The 6,761-nt window shown below is 48.5% G+C and overlaps 1 protein-coding gene across 1 annotated transcript in view; it reads left to right on the top strand.

Annotated features, from left to right (window-relative positions):
- The window catches only part of Vdr (vitamin D receptor), a 54,885-nt gene that overhangs the window by 25,313 nt on the left and 22,811 nt on the right, over window positions 1–6,761 (top strand). The gene's annotated exons all lie outside the window — the stretch shown is intronic.

Below are 6,761 nucleotides of genomic sequence, written 5' to 3'. Positions count from 1 at the left end.
GTGGGAGGTGGTGGAAGAAATGGTAGGAAGTGGTAGGTAAGCTCACTGGCCTAGGGAGAGACAGAGTCTGACGCAGGTACCTAGGGTCTGACTCACATATCCTTTACTCGGCAGCCAGTGTTCCATGGCCTAGAGCGATTCTGATCTCTGGGCACTGGGGTTTCTGTTGGTGCTAGTTACCTATTTGGCCTGGCACAGGCTCCCCTCTCGGCTTCCCAGAAAGCTGCCTAGTTAGGGAAGCAGACCAAGAGTGTCACTGGCTTATTGTCTCAGTAGTCACATCTGTCAGACCTCATGGTGGTGTGAAGCCTGCACTGCTGGAGGGTAGGTCTTCCAGAGTTCAAATCCCATGTGCCAGGTGCCACCTGGACTCCTCGCTGCCAGGGCAGGTGGGGCAGCCACCTATGGAGAGACAAAGGAGAGTCAAGGCGCACGCTGAGACCAACACCGTCGTAAAACTGGTCAGGAATGCATTGAGTGTTGTCCGTGCCATCAATTTAATGCCCACCTCTCTTAATCATTCTGAATACCTCTGTGTTTCAGCTAACCGACTCTACACATGTGCCCACATTTGAGATTTAATGAGATGATATGCAGAAAGTATAGAATATAGGGTGGCATATGACTTTTCAGCCACACGGGCCAATGCTAATTCCCCTTGGTGGAATTCTACCCAATAAAAGTTTCTATAGCCATCTCTAAATACCTATCCTGGTATGTTTTCTTTCAAGCACTCATCCATCAAATTTGATAAACCTAGGAGTTGCCACACTTGAGACTCACTAGAGATCACATGTCACCAATCTCTAACTACGATGCTCCAACCACTCTTGGAGCTGTTTCATTCACTGGTGGAGCCCCTACTCCCAACTCATCTCTATTCTCCCTATCTGCCTTTTCCCCTGGAACCCAGCTGTGGAAAATGGAACCCTAAGGGGTAACTTGGATGATCAGAATATAGTGAAGGTCCGTTTCTCACTAGAGGAGACCTAACTCTGATGCATTTGATGGATGTCCTCAGAGAGATCACTGTGGCTTTCCTTGAATTACGTTTGGTCTATAAATAAATGTAAATAAATTTATACAGGTGCAGGTGACACTCGTCATGTGTGAGTCCCATATTTGAAAATGTTCCCAGCTGCCAAAATTTACCAGAAGCGATCCTTGCCACACCTGAGTTGTCATTTATGGACGGCACAGGGCTGAGTCACCTGGCACACACCCTCTCAGAAAAGGCTGAGCAAGGACACCATGCTGCTTTCTATTCTAGCTCTTGCTCTACACAAACATCTTTGTGTTCTTGTCATCCCCCTCCTCACGCCCCCGTAGACCTGGAGAGATGCTAGACAAGTGCTCTACCTCTGAGCTACCTCTCCCACCACATCATACTTTTGGCTGTCTACCGACTTACTTCTGTGTTGTCCTTTTTGGAGTTTTTTTTCTAGTTATTGGTAGTTTTGTTACTTAGAATGGTTCCTAAGTTTAGTGCTAAAGTGTTGTGTACTGTTAAAATTCAAGAAGCCCTGATATGCCTTGTGGAGAAAACATGTGTGTGAAGTAAAACTTCATTCCCTCTGTGAGCAACGTAGTTTGTTGGTAGCTCATTGCTAATCAACCAGCCCTGTATGTATTTCAACAAGAAGACTAGATAAAAAAGCATACTAAATCAAGATGATGAAAATGTTGTAACTCAAGGCTCACAGGCGACAGTGCATCATTCAGGACTCCCGGGTTTACAGTGGCTTCGGAGATAGATCACTGCCTAGCCTCCTTTCTCCTCTCACTCAATTCATATAGTTTCCCAAATACTCAATAGACTTAAATCTGCCTATACCCCAAGAAGTTGCTGAAACCTTCTCTGTGTTAGACACAGCCTCCTTAGGACCGCAGAGATTCATGAGACCAAGATACAGTTCTTCAGGAGCTCGCTCTACCTGTCGTGGCAGCTTTGGGGAGAATCTTTGCCCTGGGCTACTCCCAAGCCCAGGGAAAGGCTGTCTTCTTCAGCCATTAGTGTTTGATTTGGCTTCTTACTCCCAAGACACTAGTTATAGTGCGTCCCGGAAGTCCAAGGCTCCACCAAGTGCAAGGGTGACTATGAAGTTTGAAGTCTGGGTCATGGTTCAGTTATTCTGTGGTCAGGAGTTAAGAGTCCAGTGCTGGTCAGTTCCTCCTCTGGACTGTTCCACGTTCTCTGCACTTTCTGCTCTTCTGGAGAACATGGACACCACAGATGATATTTCTGGTGTAAATAAAAGACCTGAAAAGTAAACATGTGGATGCCCAAAGTGTCTTGACTGTGTATTCAACAGCACAGCCTAAGAAAGTCCCCAAGGGTGACAATATGTAGAGCTACCTCATAAAATAATAATCATCATGGATAATCTATAGGTCGATGTTGATAGATTTCTGGTCATGAATGGCTCTGTCTAAGGTCTGTCGTAAGAACAAAGGCATAAAAGACAAAGAAGACTGTCTTAGGGGCTCTGACGAAGAAAGAGATCAAGGTTGGTGAGGACATTTAAGAGGGGGGTCCTGGAAGCTAGATTGAGAAGCAGTTCATTGTCTCCTTTTTGCCTTCCCCCATCCTATTAATATCTATTGACAAAAAACCTTGTTGGCTGGCAGTGTAGCTCAGTGGCAGAGTGTGTGAACATCTTTTACGAGGCCCTAGATTGAACCTCGATCCTGCAATCAAACGAGCAAACAAACAAAAGCTCTGTGAAGCTGAGCGCTGTGAGCTCCAAAGGGAAAAAAAATGTGTTTTCATTTGCTGGCCCCATTGTCCTCCGTGGCCTTGTTGATTATGGGTCTTCCAGAGCACAGTGGGTGAAAGGCAGGCGGGTGAGGATCCAGGAACACAAGGAGTGGCTCTGCTTTCGGGAACATCGTCTGCTCTTTCGAGCTCTTCTAAGAATTTGTTGTGGAGGAAGCGGAGAAATGGGGAACTGTTCAGCTGGTTCAAACGCAAAGTACGTAAATGAAGTCGAGTGGCTAGAAAAGGTGGCCCTCTGTGGGCGCAAATCTGTGACTCACTGGGAAGTCATGGCTGCTGAAGAGAACTTTGTCCAGGTTAGCTCTCCCTCTGCCTATGCCACAGGCTGTGGCTGGTTGTTGTCAGATGGCCCCAGGAGCCATGTGCTTAAAGGAAGGAGACCAAAACACAGAAGGAAGACCAGTGGGACTGTCAGGAGAGTCGGTCACTATAGATATAGAGAAGCGTCCATTTCCTTTGGCCATTGTTCTCAGTATCTTTAGGAATTGAGCCTATGGGAATTGGGGTGCTAATCTGAGCTAGTTGCATGAATTCACCCTAAAACCCCAGGGATCCAATCTCTGTACAGGCAAAATAGAGCAGGAGGCTCATGTGGCTGGATGCTACCCCTTCACTTCCAAGCCATCCGGCTAGAGACTGCCAGTTACCCAATGTCCTTCACCCAGAGGCGTTCTTCAGATGGCCTCTGTTTCTGCTCTTGTGTTGCGAAGGCATGTATTTGATTGTTGCTCTATTTTGGACCGAGAGGTGAATGGATTCATGATTCTAGAGAGCCTAGAATGTAGGACCAGAAGCTTTGAAATCCCACAAATCTTAACTACTTTAAGTTACCATCCTTATTAACTATGCGGCATTAAGCAAGCTTGCTTGCCTTCACTGTGCCTCCTGGCTTGCTTATAGAATAAAGATAGTAAGTATTCCGCCAAAGCACTAAGGGTATTGGGGAGAAATGTCAAATGTTGGTGAGGAAAACTCTTGGAATAGTAGCTACTATGGATCTCTTCTAACATCTCACTTTCTGAGACCTTTTTCTCTCTGTCTTTACTGTGTTGACTTAGGTGTGTGTGAAATGGGTTGGGGGGGGCGCGGGTGGAAGGGCAGGAGAGGCTCAGGGTAGACATAATTAAACTTCAGATGAAAAACTGAAGGCTGGGTCCATGGGCTCTGAGGGAACTTCCCTTCAGTCAAAGACTATGGAACTGGACTCTGGTCACTGCCACGGCTGTGACTCTGGACATCAGGGAACCAGAACGCAGTGCAACAATGATCTGGGCCTGTCTGTTGAGTCCTGGGCTGGGCACCCGAAGAGTGAGCAAGGGGCATGAGGTCAGCTTCCAGGGTCTCTAGGGAACAGGTGAAACTGACAGCCTTCAGCCTCCTTCACACTCCTGATCTACCCACAGGATAGATCTCTAGCCTGGGCATTTAAGGGTTCATGCCCTCCGGAAGGCAGTGCTATGGTCTGGACCAGTGTTAACCTTCCTGAAAGTTCTGACAAGCACCTGCTGAGAGTCTGTCAGCATTGTTGCATGGCCGTGCCGGGTGGCATGGCTTGCTTTGCTTTGCACAGCTTTACTGGGCTGTATTGGACAAAGAGAACGGGTCTATATTTGAGGTACACGGTGCATTGTTCTCTCTCTCTCTCTCTCTCTCTCTCTCTCTCTCTCTCTCACACACACACACACACACACACACACACACACACACAGTGAGATGAGATAATCACAACAACCAACATAGGTAATATGCTCCTGATCTTACACACTCTCCCTGTCCAGGATGCCACGTAGCTCCTATGTCCTGCCCAGGCACTGAGCTCTCTAAGACAGCCACAGTCGAGGGCACTTGACACCATGTTGCTGGCAGGAGCCACCTCCTTTTCAGCCCGAGGCCCTCGCCCCTGGCACTTTGTGTTTTTGTGAACGTCTTGTCTCTCTTCTGTTTTGACGAATTGGTCTCTGGCGTGAGAACTGGTCAGTGTCCTCGCTAACCCCTGGCTTTCTAGAAACTGCCTCTATATTTAGCCTGGTTGCACCACCCCCGGTCCCCTTCCTGAACCAGGGTATAATTGCCAGCCAGCCAGAGAATGGCAGGTTTAGACTCCGAAGCAACAGAGGCACTGGGCTCCCGTGGAATGAGAAGGCCCTTGTTTCTCAAAACCAAACTAGCTCATAGGCAATTAGCTTTGGGAGGAAGGCAGGGGAGGGTGCAGATCTTTAGGACAAAGCACAGAGCCGGGGCTGGGTGCCCTGGCTGCCCTGCCTTCTTGTGGGATGAGGCCAGATGGCAGCCACATGTCTAGGTGCCCTTAGAAGGTGGGAGGACAGAGAATAAATTGGTCTCCAAGCCAGCAGGGCCTATGACCCAGAAAATGTCCATATTAAACAAGACACACCTAAAATGCCAGCTCTGGACCGGGTCCTGGTTCAGAGAATGAGGCAGCCTGTGAACTAACTCTCTCTGGCTCCTAGAGCGTGAAGTCAAAATGTCATCTTCCCAGACACCGTCCCTTTCCCCTGGCTCCATATTTAGAGGAACTCAGGAAGAGCTGGCTACCATACCTTAAAATAATAACTATAATTTAAAAGCTTCATAAGGGTATAGGCCGCTTCCTGTGTTTTGAGAATTATGACAACATTCAGAACCGGATGTGATATTAGTGTTCTGTCACATTCCTGCCTCCATGACTTCCCTATTACGATGGTCTGTGACCTGGACCTTTCTCTCTAAAGCTGTTTCGTCGCAGTGTTTTATCACAGTGACAGTGTCTCGCTGAGGAGCATAGGCCAGGCCCTTGGGGCCTGAGGAAGTACAGACAGGCCTGTGAGGGGGTCTGAGAGGGGATCTGGCCTGGGGTCCAAGAAGCCCTCTGCACCACCGGAGACTGCTAGGGGCTCTGCCGTGCCACTTTGAAAGGCACATGTCGGGGTGTGTCTTGGCACCCATGGTCTGGGAGGGTTCATAGCCAGGACTCTTAGCTAGACACCACAGTGGGTGGAGAAGAGAGTGGCCCCGCTAAAACCTCAGACAAAATGCCTAGTTGGGAACAAAAAGGAAATGAGAATTTGCTCTGAATTAGAAACATCTGGCCTTCCAGGAGGTTTAGAGACTCGTGGGCATTTGTGGCAACAGGTGAAACCTCAAGAACCAGGCTGGGAAGCAGGGGGAGGGAGGAGGCAGAGCAATGTGGCAGCTCTGACCTCATTCCTGGGCAACCTGATGGTTCCCCAGTTGCTTTTGTATTCTGCTGGTGAGGAGGACTGCCCTTGTAGTAGAGGAGTACATGCAAAAGTTGAAAGCGTCTTGCCTCCACAAAGATGGTCATTGGCACACCACTCACTGTCTCCCCTGGCATTTACAAGGAGAGGCAGTGCGGTCTAGACATCCCTAATAGCCTGGCACTACCCACTTTCATCACACCCCTAGCTCTGTTGTTGCCCCCTTGGGTAAGACGTGTCATCAGTGGAGGATACTAGAGCCAAAGTCCAAAGCTAATAGAAGGTCCTGGGCCCACTTGACTTTGAGCTTTGCTCAAGGACCAGCTGCCTGGGGCTGTTTGGTTGAGGGCTCGTCTTTATTGAGCGCTTTGTTTCTAGCACTGAAAGCAGGCCAAGAAGATAGGATCCCTAAGACTCTCCGATTTGAAGCCTTAGTTTCTTAGTGAATGGTTTCTTTGCCTCAACGAGCCCATCTCTTAAGTCTTTTGAGTGGGTCCAAGGGTCTGTGGATGTTGGTGCTGTATTCATGCTCGCTTTCCTCATGAAGACTCCCTTGTAGAGAATGATTCCCACTCAGAAGAGAAAGAACTAATGATACCATTCAGATAGGCACAGTCCGACGATGCCTAGACATTCGGTTTAGTGACATTTAGCAAGTCTGGTGTCTCTTCCCCACCCATGGGTGAGTCCAGTTGTCTGAGCGCTTAGCTGTCTTCACTCCCATATTCCAATGACTGTGAACTGCTAGACTTCAGTTGGTACACCTA

This window comes from Mastomys coucha, unplaced genomic scaffold, assembly GCF_008632895.1.
Source record: "Mastomys coucha isolate ucsf_1 unplaced genomic scaffold, UCSF_Mcou_1 pScaffold11, whole genome shotgun sequence".
NCBI classification, from domain to species: domain Eukaryota; kingdom Metazoa; phylum Chordata; class Mammalia; order Rodentia; family Muridae; genus Mastomys; species Mastomys coucha.
This window is presented reverse-complemented; position numbering and strand designations above follow the sequence as displayed.